This window comes from Coenobita brevimanus, chromosome 12 (assembly GCF_032717465.1).
Source record: "Coenobita brevimanus isolate Jiangsu-jjx chromosome 12, ASM3271746v2, whole genome shotgun sequence".
Taxonomy (NCBI): Eukaryota; Metazoa; Arthropoda; class Malacostraca; order Decapoda; family Coenobitidae; genus Coenobita; species Coenobita brevimanus.
The window spans coordinates 13,494,150-13,518,239 of record NC_136965.1 but is presented as its reverse complement, the minus strand read 5'-3'; positions in this window follow the sequence as shown (position 1 = coordinate 13,518,239).

Sequence of the window (24,090 nt, the reverse complement as noted above, 5' to 3'; positions counted from 1 at the left end):
GTACAGGTAAGTATAAACAGAACAAGAAAGGTAAGAAAAATGTTGCTGTTGTTGGAGACTCCCAGGTGAGATATCTGAACAGGGCCATGTATACTCCACTCGCTAAACATGTGTGTCTTCCAGGGGCTAGGGTGGCTAATGTGATAGAAAAAATTTCAAACATCGTAAAGGATAGTGGTGACAAACCCACTGTGTGCCTCAGTGTAGAAGGCAATGATATTAGTAGCCGTAAGAGTGAGGTACTGTGGCAAAGGTACAAGGTGATGTTAGAAAAGGTTAGGGAGAGGGGAGGAACCCCTGTAGTGCTTGGTATTTTACCCACGTGGCGGGTTGGAAGAGAGTGGTTGAGCAGGGCAATAGGGTTTAATTGCCGCCTTGAAAGGTATTGCAAAGATAATGCAATACCTTTCATAGACAGCTGGGACCGGTTTTATGGACGGAGTGCCGTGTATAGTTGGGATGGGATTCATCTTAGCAGGCAGGGAGTTACTGTTTTAGCTGGAATGATAGATAAGGAGTTGGAGGGATTTTTTCGAGGTTGAGAAGTAGGTGTACAGGAAGTTGCAGCAACTACACTCAGAAATCATTATTACCATGTTTGGATAGATGCATTAATACTTGCAAAATTAAGAACAAAAGTCCAACCATTAGTGTAGATACATCCACCCAGGCACCTCAAATTGAGCAGGCGATGATAGGTGACAGAACAAGCGATGATAGAAGGGCGATAAGCGATAGTACAAAAAAATGTTATATTAGTAAAGTAAAGAGTTTCCCAGTTAGTAACAAAATAAATAACAGTAAATGCCAAGGTAAAGGCATAACTACTAGTAATAATCTGAAAGTGTACTACACAAACAGCCGGAGTTTACGTAATAAAATGGATGAACTGAGGGCTTTAATTTGTATAAAGAAAATAGACATTGCCGTTATTAGTGAAACTTGGATGAATACGGACACACGAGAATTTTTAGCAGAATATCAGATAAAAGGCTATAATATTTTTGTGTCAAACCGTCAGGGAAGAAAGGGGGGAGGGGTAGCTATTTATGTAAAGGATTCATTAAACTGTTACAATAAAGCAGACATTAAAGTAAATAGGGACACAGAAAGTGTCTGGGTCGACATTAGGGAGAAAGTAGTCTTAGGGGCAATTTACAGATCTCCTAAATTAAGTAGAGCTGATAGTAAATACCTTTGGGAGGAAATTAAGAAAGCATCAGAGTCCAGCTTAGTAATAATTGTATGGGACCTTAATCTACCAAGGATAGATTGGAGAAATCAGACAGGGGATGCAGAGTCAGAGGAATTTCTAGAGGTAGTACAAGATAATTTTCTTTATCAGTATATTAGGGAGCCCACTAGAGATAATAATATACTAGTTTTGGTTTTAGCTAATATAGAAAATATCATTAGTGATATAGAGGTTGGTGGACGACTTGGTAATAGCAATCATGAAGAAATTAAGTTCAAATTTATTTGGGATGTCTGTTTCACTGAAAATACCTCCACCGTTCCTAATTTTCGTCTAGGAGATTTCGATGGCTTAAGAGCTTATTTTCGAGCGGTATTCCACAGGGAGATTAGCTATTTGAGGGAATGCCAGGTCAGTGAGGAACCCCAGGTCATAGATGTGGGGCAGGAAACACGTGGGAATGTCCGTCAGGTGTCTGTGAGGGGGGAGGTGGTAGATAGGAATGTAGTCCAGGTGACGGGAATTAACTCAGCTCCAGTACCAAAGAGACGTTCGACCAGTGAGAAGTATAACGAGTTAATAAATATAATACACGGAGGCCAAGATAGATATATCCCTTCAAAACCGTTTAGAACGAATAATTCAGAACCAAGATGGTTAAACAACAGATTAAAATCTCTCATAGGCCAAAGGAAAGGAATATATAGAAATATAAACGTGGAGAGGAACACTTCCGTAATCGATACACGATCTTAAATAGAGAAGTAAAGAGGGAGATAAGAAAAGCAAAGAGAAGTTATGAAAATAAGGTTGCAAGTGAATCAAAAGAAAACCCCAAGGGTTTTTATCAAATGTACCGAACGAAAACTAAAGATAGGATTGGACCACTTAGAACAGAGTCAGGTGACATTACCAGTGAAGATAAAGAAATGTGCTCCACCCTAAATAATTATTTCATATCAGTATTCACCAAGGAAAATCTAGACCTGGTCCCTCAAGCAGCAAATATTTACGATGAGAATACGGAAAATATTCTTAATAAAATAACCATTAGTAACGAGGACGTATTGAAAGAAATTAATAAGTTAAAACCTCAAAAATCGCCAGGTCCGGGCGATATGTATGCAAAAATTATAAAAGACACCAAAGAAGAATTATGTCAGCCACTTTTAACATTATTTAATGACTCTTTAAGTTCAGGAGAAGTTCTCTAGGAGTGGAAGACCGTAAACTTGGTGCCCATCTTTTAAAAGGGTGATAAATCAGCTGCGTCAAATTATCGTCCGATAAGTCTAACGTCAATAGTAGGATAAATGTTAGTCAGTTTTGGCAAATAAGATTAGAGAACACTTAGAAAGATTTAATCTTATAAACGAAAGTCAGCACGGATTCAGGCAAGGACGATCCTGTCTCACAAACTTGTTGTCATTCTACTCGGAGGTCTATGAGGCAGTAGATAGCGATAAAGCTTACGATGTTATTTATCTGGACTTTAGTAAAGCTTTTGATAGGGTCCCACACGAAAGGTTACTTAGAAAGGTTCGAGCACACGGTATAGACGGCGATATCTTAAAATGGATAGAATCCTGGCTGAAAGGACGAAAGCAGAGAGTATTAATAAATGGAACTAAGTCGGACTGGGGATTAGTAACTAGCAGTGTACCACAGGGTTCAGTACTCGGTCCCTTATTATTTATCATATATATAAATGATCTAGACTTAGGAGTCAATAGCAGCATCAGCAGATTTGCCGACGATACAAAAATAGGTTGTATCATTAACTCGACTGACGATTGCCATAACATACAAAAAGACCTCGATACATTGTCCAAATGGTCTAAAACTTGGCAAATGGAATTTAACGTTGAAAAATGTAAAGTACTTAACGTAGGCAAGACCATTGGAGATACTAAATACAGCTTGGATAACAAAGAAATTAGCAAATCGGAATGCGAGAGAGATCTAGGAGTTATGATTAGTAACGACCTTAAACCAAGGCAACAGTGTATTAATGCGAGAAATAAAGCAAATAGGGTCCTAGGATTTATTTCGAGAAGCGTGAGCAATAGATCATCTAAAGTAATACTGAAACTTTATCTAGCTTTAGTAAGGCCACATTTAGACTACGCAGTACAATTTTGGTGTCCTTACTATAGAATGGATATTAATTCGTTAGAAAATGTACAGAGAAGAATGACAAAAATGATACATGACGTCCGCAACCTGTCATATGAAGACAGACTGAAAAGACTAAGTCTGCATTCGCTAGAGAGGCGTAGAGTAAGGGGAGACTTAATTGAGGTGTTTAAGTGGATGAAGGGTATAAATAAGGGAGATATTAGCAAGGTACTTAAAGTGAGCATGCAGGATAGAACTAGAAATAATGGTTTCAAACTAGAAAAAATCCGTTTCAGTAAGAAAATAGGTAGAAATTGGTTTGGTAATAGAGTAGCAGACGAATGGAATAAGCTACCTAGTAAAGTAGTTGCTGCCTCTTCCATTGAGAGTTTCAAGCATAGGCTAGATAAACATATGACTAATAAAGGGTGGATATAGAACAAAGAAAATCTTATAACCAATACTAATTCATAATTTTTCCTTTTCAGGTTACACTGTGATAGTCTCTATTCTCCTTTCACACTTTCCTGTAAAATGTCCACGCCAGTTTTTCTATACGGCGTGGTGTTCTTTCTGACTTTTCCTGCCGGCTTCGGCTGGAGGGTTTGGAACGCGGGGGAGAGCCTTCTTCTTTGCTATCCTTATCTCATTCTAGTAGTTCAGTTACTCTTCTAGGAGCTGCCTAGCATGGGCCAACCGGCCCACTGCAGTTGTCCTCTCTTCTTATGTTCTTATGTTCCTTCATGGACGACTGTGGGTGGGTTTATGGTAACACAGGAGCTACCATGTATGGGCCATGTGTAGAATCCTTACTTTATTGTCATGTAACTGAGCACAGAAAGTGCCATGAAAGAAAATACTAATGATAACAATGTATTATACGCTAAAATATTAAAATTTACAGTATATGCAGTATACACCAGGACTGTGGAGTCCTAGCTGGGTGTTTTATGTATCGACTTACAAACCTGGTTTATACCATGCGCCATACACAATCATATTACCATATATAACTATACAGACACCACCACAACCATTCACCATAGACAACCATACAGAGACCACCATACACCACCACAACCATGCCTCAAACACAAGCATACAGACTCCAACAAACACCACAACCATACACCATATAGAACCATGCATATACTGTCATTCATCAGCACAACTATTCCTTATACACAACCATAAAAAACACCATACACCACAACAACCAAACAACATACACAATCATACAATGAGCTCCCTGGGCGTGGTATCCACCCACTGCCGTAGCCTGGATCGAGGAGAACATAAGAACATAAGAAGAGAGGATAACTGCAGTAGGCCGGTTGGCCCATGCTAGGCAGCTCCTAGAAGAGTAACTGAACTACTAGAATGAGATAAGGATAGCAAAGAAGAAGGCTCTCCCCCGCCTTCCAAACCCTCCAGCCGAAGCCGGCAGGAAAAAGTCAGAAAGAACACCACGCCGTATAGAAAAACTGGCGTGGACATTTTACAGGAAAGTGTGAAAGGAGAATAAAGACTATCACAGTGTAACCTGAAAAAAAATTATGAATTAGTATTGGTTATAAGATTTTCTTTTTTCTATATCCACCCCTTATTAGTCATATGCTTATCTAGCCTATGCTTGAAACTCTCAATGGAAGAGGCAGCAACTACTTTACTAGGTAGCTTATTCCATTCGTCTACTACTCTATTACCAAACCAATTTCTACCTATTTCCTTACTGAAACGGAATTTTTCTAGTTTGAAACCATTATTTCTAGTTCTATCCTGTATGTTCACTTTAAGTACCTTGCTAATATCTCCCTTATTTATACCCTTCATCCACTTAAACACCTCAATTAAGTCTCCCCTTACTCTACGCCTCTCTAGCGAATGCAGACTTAGTCTTCTCAGTCTGTCTTCATATGACAGGTTCCGGACGTCATGTATCATTTTTGTCATTCTTCTCTGTACATTTTCTAACGAATTAATATCCATTCTATAGTAAGGACACCAAAATTGTACTGCATAGTCTAAATGTGGCCTTATTAATGCTAGATAAAGTTTCAGTATTACTTTAGATGATCTATTGCTCACGCTTCTCGAAATAAATCCTAGGACCCTATTTGCTTTATTTCTCGCATTAATACACTGTTGCCTTGGTCGTTACTAATCATAACTCCTAGATCTCTTTCGCATTCCGATTTGCTAATTTCTTTGTTATCTAAGCTGTATTTAGTATCTCCAATGGTCTTGCCTACGTTAAGTCTATCTATCTATCTATCTATAGCTCAGCGCCCTAAGCCCGCAAAGGGTGGCTGCAGACAAGACGCCTCCAAGTCACTCTGTCACCCACCATTTGACTACCCTCCCCCCAACTCACCCCCCCCTCCCTCATATACCTCTCAACTCCATCCCTCCACCTCATCCTCGGTCTACCCCTCCCTCTCCCTCCCTCCACCTCACCTACATACACCCTCCTAGTCAGTCTTTCATTCTCCATTCTCTCCACATGTCCAAACCACCTCAGTGTATTTCTCCTAATCTTCTCAACCACATCCACATCTACCCCACAACGTTCCTTCACTTCTTCATTCGTCAACCTGTCCCTCCATGTCACTCCACATGCTCCTCTCAAGTAACTCATTTCCACTGCTGTCATTCTTGACTTGTTCCCCTCTTGCAAGGTCCACGCCTCGCTTCCATGCGTCAGGGTAGGGATCACAGTACTATCATGCAGTGACTTCCTAACTTCCATACTCACCTCCCTATTTCTCATCACTGTTTTCAGTGTACCAACAACCTTCCTTCCCTGCTGTACCCTTTCTCGTACTTCATCCCCCAAAGTTCCATCCTTACTCATCACACTACCCAAGTACTTGAATGCACTCACATTCTCCATATCTTCACCATCCAACCTCACTGCACACTCTGTGACTTCATTCCTCTCAAACACCATAACTTTACTTTTGTTTACATTAACTACGTTAAGTACTTTACATTTTTCAACGTTAAATTCCATTTCCCAAGTTTTAGACCATTTGGACAATGTATCGAGGTCTTTTTGTAAGTTATGGCAATCGTCAGTCGAGTTAATCATACGCCTTATGTTTGTATCGTCAGCAAATCTGCTGATACTGCTATTGACTCCTAAGTCTAGATCATTTATATATATGATAAATAATAAGGGACCGAGTACTGAACCCTGTGGTACACCGCTAGTTACTAATCCCCAGTCCGACTTAGTTCCATTTATTAATACTCTCTGCTTTCGTCCTTTCAGCCAGGATTCTATCCATTTTAAGATATCGCCGTCTATACCGTGTGCTCGAACCTTTCTAACTAACCTTTCGTGTGGGACCCTATCAAAAGCTTTACTAAAGTCTAGATAAATAACATTGTAAGCTTTATCACTATCTACTGCCTCATAGACCTCCGAGTAGAATGACAACAGGTTTGTGAGGCAGGATCGTCCTTGCCTGAATCCGTGCTGACTTTCGTTTATAAGATTAAATCTTTCTAAGTGTTCTCTAATCTTATTTGCCAAAATTGACTCTAACATTTTTCCTAATATTGACGTTAGACTTATCGGACGATAATTTGACGCAGCTGATTTATCACCCTTTTTAAAGATGGGCACTACGTTTGCGGTCTTCCACGCCTCGGGAACTTCTCCTGAACTTAAAGAGTCATTAAATAATGTTAAAAGTGGCTGACATAATTCTTCTTTGGTTTCTTTTATAATTTTTGCACACATATCGTCCGGACCTGGCGATTTTTGAGGTTTTAACTTATTAATTTCTTTCAATACGTCCTCCATATTAATGGTTATTTTACTAAGAATATTTTCCGTATTCTCATCGTAAATATTTGCTGCTTGAGGGACCAGGTCTAGATTTTCCTTGGTGAATACTGATATAAAATAATTATTTAGGATGGAGCACATTTCTTTATCTTCACTGGTAATGTCACCTGACTCTGTTCTAATTGGTCCTATCCTATCTTTATTTTTCGTTCGGTACATTTGATAAAAACCCTTGGGGTTTTCTTTTGATTCACTTGCAACCTTAATTTCATAAATTCTCTTTGCTTTTCTTATCTCCCTCTTTACTTCTTTATTCAAAATCGTGTATCGGTTACATAAGTGTTCCTATCCACGTTTTATTTTTCTATATATTCCTTTCCTTTGGCCTATGAGAGATTTTAATCTGTTGTTTAACCATCTTGGTTCTGAATTATTCGTTCTAAACGGTTTTGAAGGGATATATCTATCTTGGCCTCCGTGTATTATATTTATTAACTCGTTATACTTCTCACTGGTCGAACGTCTCTTTGGTACTGGAGCTGAGTTAATTCCCATCACCTGGACTACATTCCTATCTACCACCTCCCCCCTCACAGACACCTGACGGACATCCCCACGTGTTTCCTGCCTCACACCTGTGACCTGGGGTTCCTCACTGACCTGGCATTCCCTCAAATAGCTGATCTCCCTGTGGAATACCATTCGAAAATAAGCTCTTAAGCCATCGGAATCTCCTAGACGAAAATTAGGAACGGTGGAGGTATTTTCAGTGAAACAGACATCCCAAATAAATTTGAACTTAATTTCTTCATGATCGCTATTACCAAGTCGTCCACCAACCTCTATATCTCTAATGACATTTTCTTTATTAGCTAAAACCAAATCTAGTATATTATTACCTCTGGTGGGCTCCCTGATATACTGATAAAGAAAATTATCTTGTACTACCTCTAGAAATCCCTCTGACTCTGCATCCCCTGTCTGATTTCTCCAATCTATCCTTGGTAGATTAAGGTCCCCTACAATTATTACTAAGCTGGACTCTGATGCTTTCCTAATTTCCTCCCAAAGGTATTTACTATCAGCTCTACTTAATTTAGGAGATCTGTAAATTGCTCCTAAGACTAATTTCTCCCTATTGTTACTAATTTCGACCCAGACATTTTCTGTGTCCCTATTTACTTTAATGTCTGCTTTATTGTAACAGTTTAATGAATCCTTTACATAAATAGCTACCCCTTCCCCCTTTCTTCCCTGACGGTTTCACACAAAAATATTATAGCCTTTTATCTGATATTCTGCTAAAAATTCTTGTGTGTCCTTATTCATCCAAGTTTCACTAATAACGGCAATGTCTATTTTCTCTGTACAAATTAAAGCCCTCAGTTCATTCATTTTATTACGTAAACTCCGGCTGTTTGTGTAGTACACTTTCAGATTATTACTAGTAGTTATGCCTTTACCTTGGCATTTACTGTTATTAACTTTAGATTATTACTAGTAGTTATGCCTTTACCTTGGCATTTACTGTTATTAACTTTAGATTATTACTAGTAGTTATGCCTTTACCTTGGCATTTACTGTTATTTATTTTGTTACTAACTGGGAAACTCTTTACTTTACTAATATAACATTTTTTTGTACTATCGCTTATCGCCCTTCTATCATCGCTTGTTCTATCATCTATCATCGCCTGCTCAATTTGAGGTGCCTGAGTGGATGTATCTAAACTAATGGTTGAACTTTTGTTCTTAATTTTGCAAGTATTGATGCATCTATCCAAACATGGTAATAATGATTTCTGAGTGCAGTTGCTGCAGCTTCCTGTACACCTACTTCTCAACCTCGAAAAAATCCCTCCAACTCCTTATCTATCATTCTAGCTAAAACAGTAACTCCCTGCCTGCTAAGATGAGTCCCATCCCAACTATACAAGGCACTCCGTCCATAAAACCGGTCCCAGCTGTCTATGAAAGGTATTGCATTATCTTTGCAATACCTTACAAGGCGGCAATTAAACCCTATTGCCCTGCTCAACCACTCTCTTCTAATCCGCCACCTGGGTAAAATACCAAGCACTACAGGGGTTCCTCCCCTCTCCCTAACCTTTTCTAACATCACCTTGTACCTTTGCCACAGTACCTCACTCTTATGGCTACTAATATCAGTGCCTCCTACACTGAGGCACATAGTGGGTTTGTCACCACTATCCTTTACGATATTTGAAATTTTTTCTATCACATTAGCCACACTGGCCCCTGGAAGACACACATGATTAGCGAGTGGAGTACACATGGCCCTGTTCAGATATCTCACCTGGGAGTCTCCAACAACAGCAACATTTTTCTTACCTTTCTGGTTCTGTTTATACTTACCTGTACTGGAAGTTCTCTCACCGTCCTTCTCCTCTACTTCCCCCTCTGCCTTCCCTTCACATTCGTCCCGTAGTGCGTCGAAGGCATTAGTGGTCTTAACTTCCGTTTGCTTCTTAAGAGTGAACTTCGTTGCACCCTTGTTAACTAGTTTCCAACCTTCAGCCTTTTTCTCTTTCTCCTCCAACATCTCCTCCAACAATTCCCTCATTTGTGCCTTCTCCTGCCTGAGAATTTGTACTTCCTGCTTCAGTTCGAGAAGTTCCTCCTTTAATTCAAGGTAGTCCTTTTCAATACCTGTAGTGGGGACACAGCTCTCTGCCGAGGAAGCCATTACGCACAAATTCACACATAGTAGCACAGCACTATCACGGGTCACTACGGGTCACCACAACACACTAGCACAACACTTTCACGGATTACTAGCACAGCACTATCGCTGATCACTACAACACACTAACACAGATCACTAAAACACACTAGCACAACACTACCACAGGTCTCTACCACGTCTGAGCAGACTGACCTCACGAGAGCGACTGACTCATAACGGTAATGTTGCTAGTTTTCTCAGCAATGTATGACAGGACCTCACTACCTAAAAAGGCACGGAAGAAGTCACTCTCCCTTGCCTCGTCTGCAAGGCCAGTCTTCCGTTGTACCACTCCTGTCATGTCGAAACTCGTGCAGGTCTGGTACAAAATCTGACCCCTCCGACCACGCAAACGAGAAGACTAAGGTCTCATGTAATGAGGGCACATCGTCGTCCTCACCTTCATTCAGGCCATTGTCCTTGTCCCTGCGAAACGGTTTCTCCTCCTCGTCACTGCTGGATGATTCCATCTCGGTGTTGCTGTCTGGCCACCCGTAGTCACAGCCACTCTCACTGTCGTCGTCACCATCCTCAGGGAATAATATTGGTATTAATTTTGATGGGCTAAGGGTCCGGAAGCACTGGCGTGGGCGTGGTGCAGGTGTGTGGCCTACGGTACCTGGGACGGCAGGTGGTGGGACAGGTGCAGCTGTAGAAGCACTGGAGGTGGTATCTGGGGGAGAAACAGGTAAGAGACAGGATTAGCAAAAAAAAAAAAAAAAAAATCAATAGAATATCAAATAATAACATTAATTTTGTTGGCTACGCAAAAGAAAATACCAGTGCACAATGGAGGCAACAAGTTATTGGTAGGATTTTCACCTGGGATGGCTGGTGGTGGGACAGGTGCAACTGTGCAGCCAGGTTTGCTGCACTGTTGCTGCAATGGTCGTGGTGGTGGAGGTGGGCGCCTTGGTGGAGAACCACTGGTGATGGAATCTGGGGGAACAGGTAATATACTGGATAAGAAAAAAAAAAATACTTTCAGCAAAGAGACTGGGGAGTTCATATACAAACCACCATCTCCCAGGTTATCTGTTTACAAATATTTTCGAATCTGATGCACTTACAGAGACGCTTCTACCTGGACAGTGGCATCCCAATTAGGAAAAATTATTTTCAGATTTGATGGAAAGATACGTGTCCTGGACAGCGGTTCTATTCTTCCGTATTCTGATTACATTTTTATTATGTAAATTATTATGTTTTACATTTTATGTTCTAAATGATGACCACTTCCCCCGTACACTCACCTCCCCATGTTACCCTTTGTCATGCATGTATACTGTACATCTCATAACCTCTCTCATGTAGTGTGATGCATTTAATTTTTGCTTATGTAGTTAAAAAAAAATATTACACAGTAGAGTGTATGCTGAAAATCATTTAGGACTTCATATATCAACATGATCTTTACTTTCAATGTTTTATCATTGTATGCAGACTGATAAAGAGACAGATGAATAAATTGAGAGAATATTTACTACCGCCTGTGATTTTTTGCTGTGTTACAGCCGTGCCTTTTAACTATGTAGAGGTAGTAACAGTGACTGGAATCAAATGAAAGGGATTCCCAGATCCATCAGGGCTGCATGCAGCTCTCTTCATCACCCGCGGCACCACTGCCCCCCCCCCCTCACCTCCCTCGCCATGACGTCTTCATCACCCCTCCACCCCTTTCCCCCTCACCAGTCTGTATGCAACTTTGTTTTTCTTCTCCCTGTTCTCTCATCCTCCATCTCCATACCCTCTCATGTTCAATAATGGTTACCTTTACTAGTCTTTCGTGTGTGTGTGTGTGTGTGTGTGTGTGTGTGTGTGTGTGTGTGAGTGTGTGTGTGTGTGTGTGTGTGTGTGTGTGTGTGTGTGTGTGTGGTCCTTCCCTATCTATGTGTGTGTGTGTGTGTGTGTGTGTGTGTGTGTGTGTTCCTTCCCTGTCTATGTGTGTGTGTGTGTGTGTGTGTTCCTTCCCTGTCTATGTGTGTGTGTGTGTGTGTGTGTGTGTGTTTTCCTTCCCTTCTCATCCAACCTAAATGTATATACAGCACTACTATTTTCGGATGTATGTCTCAGCCTCCCCCCACCCCCAGCTATTCTTTTCGTCACAGGCCATTTTGCATGTATACATGTACAAATCGTCAGATACTAACATATCCATTTTCTGTGTCTTGTTATCACATAGCCGTGATTTCTAATATGGTAGAATTAAACCCACAAGTCGAAACGGGTGTTTATTGGGGAGATACAACGTTTTGATCCGACTTGGGGCCTCTTCAGGTATGACTGTGAGTAAGAACATAATGCACTGATATATGGGGTGCTGGGGGGAGGAGAAGAAGGAGGGGGGCGGGGGACTGAATTAGGAAGAGGAAGGGGGAGGCAAGGGGGGAGGGGGAGCTGCAGTATTAGTGTTATATAGTAGCCATTTTTTTTTTTCCTGTAACCAGTACTGTTGCCTTTAAAGTTATTATTATTATTATTATTATTATTATTATTATTATTATTATTATCATTATTGTTTCTCTTACTGTTATTATGACTTTTCTTTATTGCTATCTATGCTGGTATCCTGTTTTCCTCTAACTGGTACTGCTGTTATTATTATCATCAGTTTTCATTACTTGTATTATCATTGTTTTTTCTTTGTTATTTTGTCTATTTCCACCATTTTCTATTATTCTTTTCATCAATGTTCCCAGCTTTTTCCCTGTAACTTGTTCTGATATTATTACAACTATTATTACTATTGTTTCCGTCATCATTATGAATACCATCATTATTATTATTATTTGTATCCTCCAGTGTTTATAGCCTGTCTTTCCTGTCTGCAGCCTGTCTGAGTCCGTTGCTGCTTGCTTTCCTTTCCTTTGAGTCCTACCAGCCTCTCTCTCTCTCTCTCTCTCTCTCTCTCTCTCTCTCTCTCCATCCATTTTACCTTTCTATCTCTTTGTACATACTTTCGTAATAAAACACTCAGCAATTCTTCAGAATAAAAAAAAAAATCTACTTTATCATTCTCGCATATTTGCAGTTCTCACTATTTCACCTTTGCCCTTACTGTCCACCCACATTCCCCCCCCAAAAAAAAAAAAAATAGGTATATTGATACATGCCCTTTCCCTCCTGGCATGTTTTAGTATTTTACTCGTATTCCATTGGCTCATTGCTCTTCTTTTTTCGTTATTACCTCTTCCGTCTCTCATACAGATCCACCTCACCCTCTTATCCGATTATCCCCTCACACCTAATCTTCTTTACCCTCCTAGCACCTACTTGTCATCCCATCCCTCTCTCGTTTGCTTTTCTTCCCCCTCCCCCTCCCTCTCTCTCTTTCTCTCTCTCTCTCTCTCTCTCTCTCTCTCTCTCTCTCTCTCTCTCTGGGTCAGATACTCACTTCGTATTATATTTCACTTCACAGTACAGAAATTTTTGCTTTTGTTTTTTACATATAATACCGGGTATTTTACTCAGATACCAGCTATTCTTCAACTGTCTATATCATTACGTATCAAAGTACATCATACTTCGTTTTCCAAAAGCGCTATTTTGATATGAAAACAATACACAAAGTACGTATTGTTAGAGATACTATAGAGAGCGGAGTGGGAGAAGGGGTGGCAGGTAATGACTGGGAACTGTGTGAGTGTGTGAGAGAGATATTTTTATCTTACAATGATCCAACCGAATTTTCCAACATTATCAGTACAGCTATAGGCACAGTACAGGTCATTATGCATGTACACATGTGTACTGTAGGTACTAAATTGTCTGACATTCAATTGTCCCCCCTCTGGACCTTTACATTCTCTCCCACTCCAAAACTAATCCCTTGATTGCCTGACCTCTTCTTCACACATTCACACCTTCTCCAGGTTAGTTTTGTAAAAATAACTTTTTTTTTTTTTTTTGTAATCTTTATATATTTTGATTCTTTATGGAGATGCTCGTTTTGTGCAGAAAACAGTCACTAGCAGAAGTCACTCCTCAAAAATGGCTTTTGTGTATCAGATACGTACATTGTACTATAGGTTAAAAAAAAAAAAAAAAAAAAAGTGTAAGTGCGAGGGGTGATTGATGTTCACCGAAATGTTAAGTCTGGCGTCCATTTGGTGCCACGCATATATCAGCGTCTTCGTGCGTGGTTTCATATTGCTTCGCCCCAAGTTTACACTGATATTTGTTTTACTCAAAGTACAGTGTAACTATTATATCATTATATTATTATACATAATGAGTGAGGCCTTTGATGTGACTCCCCAAATGTTGTGTTAGTTATTTTTTAAGTCTTCAATACTCTTTTATCCATTATATCTTATAAACCATTTATTTTATAGAGAAAATGAATTCATGTGTAATACTCACCAGGGCGGCTTCGCTTGATCCTCTTCTGGCCTTTCCCTTTCCTTCCGGCCCAATTACGTGTTGAAGTGTCGTCGGTGGGATGGTACAGGGGAGGAGGCTCATTCACAAAATCCAAACACCGCACAGCATGCTTCTTTTTTTATCCTTTTCAAGAGAGGCAAGTCCTTCTCTGGAATTACTGTGCCTCCCGTGGGCAGAGACCTGTCAAGACTTCCACCTCTCATGGTGGTCGCTGGGTCACTGAACACGATACTGGGTCATTCTCAGGTAGTGTGGAGTTGCCAGGTGTCACCGACCAAATATTTAGCTCACTTTGACAAGACAGGTAGCGACCCAATCGGGCATAGTCGATGTCGCCTACTGAGTGACCAACTGGGCATAGTCGCAGTTTACGGGTTAAATGTTGCTTGCTTTAATCGAGACAAAGAATTGATTTGTGAAAATCAAGCAGTAAGTTTTACTTTTTCACGGCTTACTTCGCCAATTCTCTAAGGACGAGAATTTATAAACTTTCTCAACAGTACACAGCAGAGACTAATTACTCACACGTGCTGTTTCTTGGTACTGTTAGCCTCTTGAGAAAGTGACTCCACCCCTGACAATCAATAACTAATGCTATTAATGATAAACAGGTTCTTGCCGGTGCATTAACTCCTGGCTGGGACAACGGATTTAAACTTGATACAAAAGTACTGGTCCAAGTACCAGTTACGAATAATGCAAAGCGTTTGTGCAAACTAGGAGCTGCAACTAAAATAAGCTAAATGTGGAGAAATAAAACACAAGTTTAGCTACATTAAGCTCAAGAAAAAGAACTGTAAATTTATTAATTACAATGAAATAAATTTACGATACATGAGTCTCAAAATGAACTCAAAATAACAAGAATACACTAACTCACCTATTCAAAAGCTAAACACTTAAACCAAGGAAAACATAGAGAAATACTGGTCAATGGAGGGGAGCTAGCGGAAAGATCTGGGTGCCAGTGCAGGACAGACACTGCAATACGCTAAACCCTCTTCGCCAATTCACCGTCTGGGTGGAGATTTCTGGAACTCACTGCACAATGGCAGCACAGCTCCACGCTGGGCACAACGGTCCTACACTCGTGACGATCCAAGCCTGACTAATTTCAAACTATGAGAGAGGCAAGGGCCAGCCGTGTTTGCCGGAAGCAGGGTGTGGCCCTAGCTTCAACGGTCAATGGAGAGAAAGTGAACGATATACGCTCACAATAAATCACTCAGTGAAGACACGAACGTCGTGCATATGACTGATCACCTGTGAAATAGTGAAATATGTTCTGAAAACCGTCCCAATCGAGTGAATGTGAGAACGGTTGAACTGAGTGATGCGCATTGGGAATTCCACTAGAATTCGTGGTTTTCCCACTGATGCAAAATGTCACGAATCTATAAATATACTGGCGCGAATTCGTGACATTATGCCCCATGAAAATCAGTCACACAAGATTCACACTGTGCTGCTACAGGAGAAAATCACAGTCTCCTATGAGCGTAACAACCTTGTATTTACGTTAATAGAAGCAAGCTTGAGGAAAAAACTCCAAGACGACAGTGAAAAATCCTGTACTCAGGTCAAACTGGGCGAAAAGTTCGCAACATTTACATTAACAACAAATTGTTATGTAGTTCGATATATGTAATACACGGTGTAGGTGTGACAGTTGTGGTGTAACTGTGCCTACGTGTAAAATCATGTAATACAAATTAATAGTAAATAATGACGATGAGGCAGAAGAGAAGAGGCGGCAGTATGCAACAGAGATGATCAGCTGATCTGCACGACAATCCTGCACCCGCCAGCTGCACTTGCAAAAGCAATCAAGGTGGGGCATCAAAAGTGTCATTACTCTCTCTGCCTAGCAATGAGTAATTATGTTACAAAAAGTACACTATTATTCTATTAATGGATACATTATTAACAAGGAAATATAGTCATTGGATTGCTCAAATCTCTCATAACCCCTGTAGTTTACTGGTTAACCTACATTATTAACCAGGAAACTTGTCAGTTCTTGGATTGCTCAAATCTCTCAGAACAGACAGTTTACTGGTTAACCTACATTATTAACCAGGAAACGTGCCAGTTCTTGGATTGCTCAAATCTCTCAGAACGGGCAGTTTACTGGTTAACCTAACTCTACACTTATGATTAACATTGGCAAGCTGAGAATCCCTATGCAATCTCGGGCAGGTCACATTTTAACACCCACCGTGGGTGTGAACACTCATGTGGATAATGTGCATTCTCCGGGAATCCTATTGGGAAGGTCCACAGCTCGAGACACCACAAGGTAATTCATACACAGCCTCGGATTGTCCTTACGGGGGTCTCGAACTTCCCCTTAACCTATGGTATACATGTATATACAGGTCCTGGATGTAATGTGTCCTTTGGGACCAATGGGCGAGACATCGGGTCTTACTGGTACACTATTAACTGGGAACCATGCTGGTCCATGGATTACATAAATCTCTAAGAATGCCTGTCATACGAAACCCAGCATACAACAGTTGCCCGTGTTAGTCAGCAGTTAGCAGGCGAGACATCAGGTCTGCGCCTACATTGTCACATCCCTTGATGTATCTCACAACAAAGTTAAACTGCTGCAAATACAGTGTCCAGTGTGTCAATCTTGCATTAGCCGTCTTAGTCGTGCTGAGACTAGTGAGTGGCATATGATCAGTTTCCAGAGTGAATGATGCTCCTATAATAGTAATATTTCTTAACACCATCAACCATGGCCAAGAGTTCCTTCTCAACAGTACTGTAATTCCTCTCGGCGGGTTTTAGCTTACGGGTGTGGTATGCCACTGGGAAGATTCCACCTTCCGATTCTTGCATTAATACGGCACCTACTCCATCTTGTGAAGCATCAGTGCGCAGTATGAAAGGTTTGTTGGAATCAGGCAACTGCAAGATAGGCTCCTTACACAGCATATTCTTAACCCCTAAACCGCGGCCATCGACAGCCGACCCCTCCCCGTGTGGCGGGGTTTTATTGCGGTCTGAGTACCTATAGGAAAATATTTGCCAAAAATCAGAGATTAAACCTAGAACATTATAATTTTTAAGGCAGATAGTACTTACATTCAGCTTTCTCCAGAGATAGGTGTTGAGCCTTCGTGGACTACCCAAGGACTTGTGGAGACTTGCAAAGTTGGGTAACAAAATCTTCACTTTCACACCTCCAGCAACCCGGTTTTCCCTCTACCACAGCCTCATTCTGTCACAGTAAACTTTATACTACAAAGTACAGGTAGTTTGGAATTCGTATTTGTACAACAAAGCACTGAAAATAAGGCTAAAATCAATGAAGCGTACGGCCGACATGCAGCACAGTGGCGGTCTTCCCATCACTCAACAAACATTTCCATTTTCACAGCTAAAAACACGTATACTACATTATTTTCAATCATATCACCGCGGTGCACTTTTTATTCTGCCTTACGCCCGTCACTTTATTCTCGTTCCTGTCAGCCGCTCGCACTGACTCGGAAGAGCTAGAACTCGCCATAATGTCACTGTGAAAGCCTGCTGTAAACTGATGCTAAACAGGGGCAAACCGCACGAAAAAAAGCTAGTGTGACAACTGGGTAAACAAGCGTTTCCTATTAGCATAAACTGCTTGTGAGAGGAGAGCGCAGATTTACAGTTCTGAGCAGTCAGAGCGCTGCCATATATCACAGCCAGGCTGGCCGGGCCGTGGGGGGGAGGGGGAAAAACGCGATACTTGGCAACAACGGAGGTCAGTAGTACAAAGGTAAAGTATGCTAATTGTAACTAAAGGGTGGTGGTACTGACAGACAATACCAGCTGGAACATCCTTGCCTGCATTTATTCAAAATTACCTCGAATCGCAAACGCGACGATCCGCCGTTATGTCCTTTTTGGCGAGCGTCACAAACGCAATGACCCGCGCTTCAGGGGTTAAGGGTAGGAAAAGATCTCTATTGCGCTTCCCCCCATTCAAAGGTGTTTGGAGCATGTTTCCGAAGCACCTTGTACAACGGTTGAGCAATGAGAGCAAAGTTAGGGATAAAACTCTTATAATACCCCACTAGGCCAAGGAATGCCCTAACCGTTTCTTGGTCTCGGGTCTCGAGGCTCCTCTAACCTTCCTGATCTTGTCACCCTGACACCTTTTTTTTTTTTTTATGCGAGAAAGAAGGAACCAAAGGCCATGAGCCCGCAATAACAGTTCCCTCCAGGAGAAAAACAAAATACAAGAAAGAGCCAAATTCAAGATCCGTTCATTTCGAGATGCCTGGACACACTGCATTTGAAAGACTGGAGATCATAGGCAGCAGGAAATACAGACAGAGGGATAGTTCCAAAGTTGACCTGTTGCATAAATGAAGGACTGGGAGTAACGGTTAACTCTTGCATTAGAGAGTTGGACAGAAAAGGGATGAGAGTTTGCTGCTAGACGGGTGCTACGCGCCCGTTGTAGAAGTAGAGGAATGCATGCAGACAGTTCAGAGGAGCAGTGACCATTAAAGTAGCGATAGAAAAGAGATAAAGATGCAACAATGCGGCGAAGAGACAGAGGTTGAAGGGAGTCACTAAGAGGAGGAGAGTTAATGAGACGAAAAGCCTTTGACTCCACCCTATTGAGAAGAGCTGTATGTGGGGAGCCTCCCCACACATGAGAGTTGTACTCCACACATGGGCGGATAAAACCCCTGTATAGAGTCAACAATTGTGCAGGGGTAAAGAAAGAACAGAGTCGGCTTAGCACACCCAATCTCTTGGAAGCAGATTTTACAAGAGATGCAATATGATCTTTCCAAGATAAGTCCTGAGTAAATGAAACCCCAAGCATGTTCAAGGATGATGCAGGATTAAGTTGAATATTATTAAAAATTAGTGGGTATACCTGTGGAAGATTTTGACGGGTTGATGGGTGTAAGAACTGAATCTTAGATGCATTAAAAACAACCATATTATTTTTACCCCGGTCAGAGATACGAGCCAAGTCAGACACTAGGTGTGCCATAGCCTCATCCCTTGTTTGTTGAAGTAACTGCTGAGATGGGCGTTGTGGGAACCGAATGGAAAGGTGAAGGGTGGAGTCATCAACGTATGAGTGGATAGGGTTAGATGTACAGCTTAGAAGGTCATTGATGAATAAAAGGAAGAGAGTTAGTGATAGGACAGAGCCCTGAGGAACACCACTGTTGATAGATCTAGGAGAAGAACGGTGGCCGTCTACAACAGTGGCTATAGAACGACCAGAAAGGAAGCTAGCAATGAAAGCACAGATAGAAGGATAGAAACCGTAAGAGGGCAGTTTGGAAATTAAAGATTTATTGCAGACTCGATCGAAAGCCTTTGAGATGTCAAGTGCAATGGCAAAGCTTTCGCCAAAGTCCCGAGATGAGGATGACCAGGAGTCTGAAAGGTAGGTGAGAAGATCGCCAGTGGAGCGTCCCTGACGGAACCCGTACTGATGATCAGAAAGAAGGTTGTGATAGGAAAGATGCCTTAAAATTTTTCTATTGAGAATTGACTCAAAAACTTTTGAAATACAGGATGTTAAAGCAATTGGACGATAGTTGGAGGGTTGGGAGTGGTCACCCTTCTTTGGGACTGGCTGAATGAGAGCAAACTTCCAGCAAGAAGGAAAGGTACAAGTTGACAGACAAAGGCAAAAAAGTTTACCTAGGCAGGGTGTAAGCACAGAAGCACAGTTCTTGAGAACAACAGGAGGGACTCCATCAGGCCCATATGCCTTGTTAGTATTGAGGCCAGTGATGGCAGAAAATACATCAGCTGAAGAAATTTTAATGTCAGCCATGAGGAAGTCAGAGGGGGGAAGTGATGGGGGAACAGCACCGGAATCGTCTAAGGTGGAATTGGAAGAGAAAGTCTGTGCGAAGAGATCTGCTTTATCAGTAGAAGAAATAGCTACAGAACCATCAGAGTAGAAAAGAGGAGGGAAGGATGATGAGGTAAAGTTGTTGGAAAGGTTTTTGACAAGGTGCCAGAAGGAGCGGAAAGATTTTGAGTTGGAGAGTTGAGAGCATTTAGTACGGATGAAATTATTTTTAGCAGAGCGAAGAACAGACTTAGCACGATTCCAGGCAGAAACATAAAGATGATGTGATTCAGGGGTGGGTTGGTTCTGGTACCTTTTGTAGGCCCTCTCCTTGTTGTGGACAGCATGAGAACAAGTGTGATTAAACCAAGGCTTTCTTGCATTAGTCAAAGGATATGAGAAAGGAATGTATGCTTCCATGCCCGAGAGAATAACCTCTGTAATGCGCAAGGCACACTCAGATGGCTCACAGCCATGAAAGGAATAATCATTCCAGGGATTGTTGCCAAAAATATGTCTGAGGAACTCCACCTCACTGTGAGCAATTTTACACTTGCTAGGGTAGGGTTGACAGTCATGTTGAAACTCTGGAGTCTACTGAAGACAATTTTCAAGAGTCTGCTCCTCCAACGTGGCAGAATGAACGAGGACATCGTCAACGAACATATCTACCCCTACAATACCATGGAGCACTTGTCTCATGGCACGATTGAATACTGCTGGAGAATTGGTAAGTCTTAATGGGAGGACTTTATACTGATACAACCCCTCTAGGAGTAGCAAAGGCTGTGAACTGACGGCTCTCGGGGTGAAGGGGAATCTGAAAGAATCTCTTCGCCAAATCGAGCTTTGTGAAATATTGTGATCCTGCCAGCTTGGAGAAGAAGGGAATGTGGTCACCCATTGGCTCAGCATCCACTTTAGTTATTGCATTTAGCTTCCTATAGTCGCCACAAATCCTGACTCCACCATTTTTCTTGCGGACTACTAACATTGGACTACAGTACGGAGATGAGGACTTTTCAATAATACCAGCAGTCTCCATGTCAGCAATTTCGTTGTCTACTGCGTCCAGTAGTCACATTGGAATTGGATATGGCTTAACCTTTACGGGAGTATTGCTGGTCAACTCGATTTTGTGACAATCAACCTTTGCGAGTCTAGGTTGGTCATAGAAGACATCAGCATACCGACGGAACAGTGGCCTTATGGCATTCTGCTCACCTAATGCTAAGTCAGTGTTAAATAGGACATCTCCGACAGTCTCCTCCTGATGCGACTGAACAGTTAAGGGCTCGTCATCATGGTCATCAGTTGGGATCACTGCGGCTGCCCCGGTTTCTTCCAGTGGCTGGTCACTGTCATCAACTACTCGTAGGCCAGTCTCCTCGGGGTTTGACTCATGATAAGCCTTCAACATGTTAACGTGGAATCTTTTACGAAGATCCCCCATCTGAATAATGTAGTTGAGGTCCGAAATGCGTTCTACTACATCATATGGACCCTTCCACTGAGCCAGCAACTTGTTCTGGGCAGTGGGGAGTAACACCAAGCACTTATCGCCTGGCCTAAACTTCCGAAGCTTTGCCTTCTTATCATAATAGGCTTTCTGAACTTCGTGCCCCTTGATCAATTCTTCCTTAGCTAACTCGCACGTCGACTTGAGGCCGTCAGCTAGATCAAGGACGTAGGTATAGGTGGTCTTGACTTCAGGGTTGGGTTCTTCATCGTCCCATAACTCGCGAAGGACTTGAAGTGGTCCACGGACCGAACTTCCATACACCAGTTCAAAGGGTGAGAACTTCAAGGAATGCTGTGGGGCTTCTCGATAAGCAAAAAGAAGAGGAGCAATGAACTGCGGCCATTCCTTTGGCTGTTTGGTGGCCATGCACTTTAACATCATCTTGAGAGTCCCATTGAACCTCTCACACAACCCATTATACGTGGGATGATAAATTGTAGTTTGCAGGCCTCGGATGGACAACCTGAATGCTTCGTTGATCATTGCAGAGGTGAACTGCGAATCCCGGTTGCTTAAGACCTCCTTGGGGATACCTACGCAACAGAACACTTCAATCAATGCCTCAGCAACAGTGACGGCCTCTATATTTATAAGGGCCACGGCTGCCGGCCACCGTGTGCTGAAATCAACAATAGTGAGGATATACACTGATTCATCACTTGCCGTAGGAGAGATTGGCCCAACAATGTCAACTGCTACTCTCTCGAACAGTTCAGAGATAATAGGCATTGGTTTCAATGGCGCAGGACGGACACGTCCCCGGTCAGTGATACGCTGACACATATCACAGGAACGCACAAGCCTAGTTATTTCCTGTCCCATTCCTGGCCAGAAAAAGTCAGCGTTGATGCGGTCAGAGGTTTTCTTTTGGCCCATTAGACCTCCCATCACTGAACAATGACCTAATTCGAACACTGCTCGGCGATACTTCGCAGAAACGATGAACTGCAGTCGAACCTCCCCCTGGGGTGTTCGTGACTCACGGTAGAGCCGTCCTTGTTTACGAAGGAACTTGGCTTGACCTCCCCATGAATACTTGATCACTCTACCCTTTTGTTTCTTCCACAAGGCAGCAAGTGTCGGGTCAGAATGTTGTTCTTGAACAACATCTTGGCCGCAAATCAGATCTTGCAGCGTTGCTACGGTCAACTGGGTGACACGATTCGCAGCCTTGGCCATGGATCATGTTACTGCAACAGCCGAAGTCTAAGTAGCAACATTTACAGTGCAACTGTTTTTGATGCCCGCTTTGTTGCCGATAATGAGGTCAAACAAAGGTTCTGGCATGACAACAGCAGCTGTCAAGCCAGTGTAGAAAGGAGATGCCACTTGGATACGTGCCTCAGGGAACAATCTCACTGATCTGCTTACCCGTGTACTCGTCGGGCCGAACTAAACTTTGCTTGACGGAGCAACCTGAGGAACCATTATCTCTCAGGACATTTAGAGAAACACCTCCCACAAACCCTGGCTGAACAAGAAAGGCAGTATTACTGGTGGAAGGGTCTGAGGAGGTAGCAGCCAGTCATTGGTGAGACTGTGGAATGAACAATGCAGCAAATGTGGCGCCCTGAGAACTAGATGCCTGAGGGGTCGTGCTCACCATCTGAGGAGTTGGAGCATTGACCACCTGAGATGGAGAGTACACTGTCGCTGGGGGACCAGTGAACTGTGGAGAAGTACCTGTACTGGTGGGGTTGGCTCCACTGTGCGCTTGTTGTGGAATAAAGGCTGCATTTGCATCCTGCCTCCGGTATACTAAAGTTGATTGTCCTGACTGAGGGTTACATGTTTTGTCCTTGCCCTCATGCTGCTTGAAATACCGGTACTGCTGCTGGTTAGGGTTCTGCTTGTCGTACTGCTTCCACTCAGGTTTCTGGGTATTTTGCCCCTGGTCCTTCTTCTGTGGTTTGTTTGGACCATGGCCATTATTCTGAGAACGCCCTTGTTGTTGGGGTTCAGTCAGAGACGGTTTCCCAGATTTGTCAGCTTTCCTGTTCCAGGTGTGTTGCTTACGAGTTTGATACCTGTATGCAGTGAAGAATGCATCAGCCTTCTAAACCATTTGGCTGGCATTCCTTACCTGGCAGATCTTAAGCTGAGCTGTAAGTTCAGCAGGCCATGACTTTTCTAGCTGCATGCACAGCATAAGGTCAATTATCCCCTCACGCGTGGAAGGAGTTTCATCTTTCTGCACCTACTCATCTAAGTAAGCAGTAAGCTGATTAAGAAATTGAATGGCAGTCTCTTTTTCTTGCAAACGCACCCTCATAAACAGTCTCTTGGCGTCGTCAACTGTGAGACAGTACGCTTTGATGAGTGCGGCCTTCATCATCTCATATGTGAGATTGTCTCCACGAATTCTGTGGAGAATATCGAGAGCAGGGCCCTCAAACAAGCTAAGAAACTGGAGCCACTTAGCTGCCTCATCCAGCTGGTACAGCTGAGCCATGTCTTCGAAACGAGCTATGAATGGCTCGATTCGCTCGCCTTCCTTGTATGGA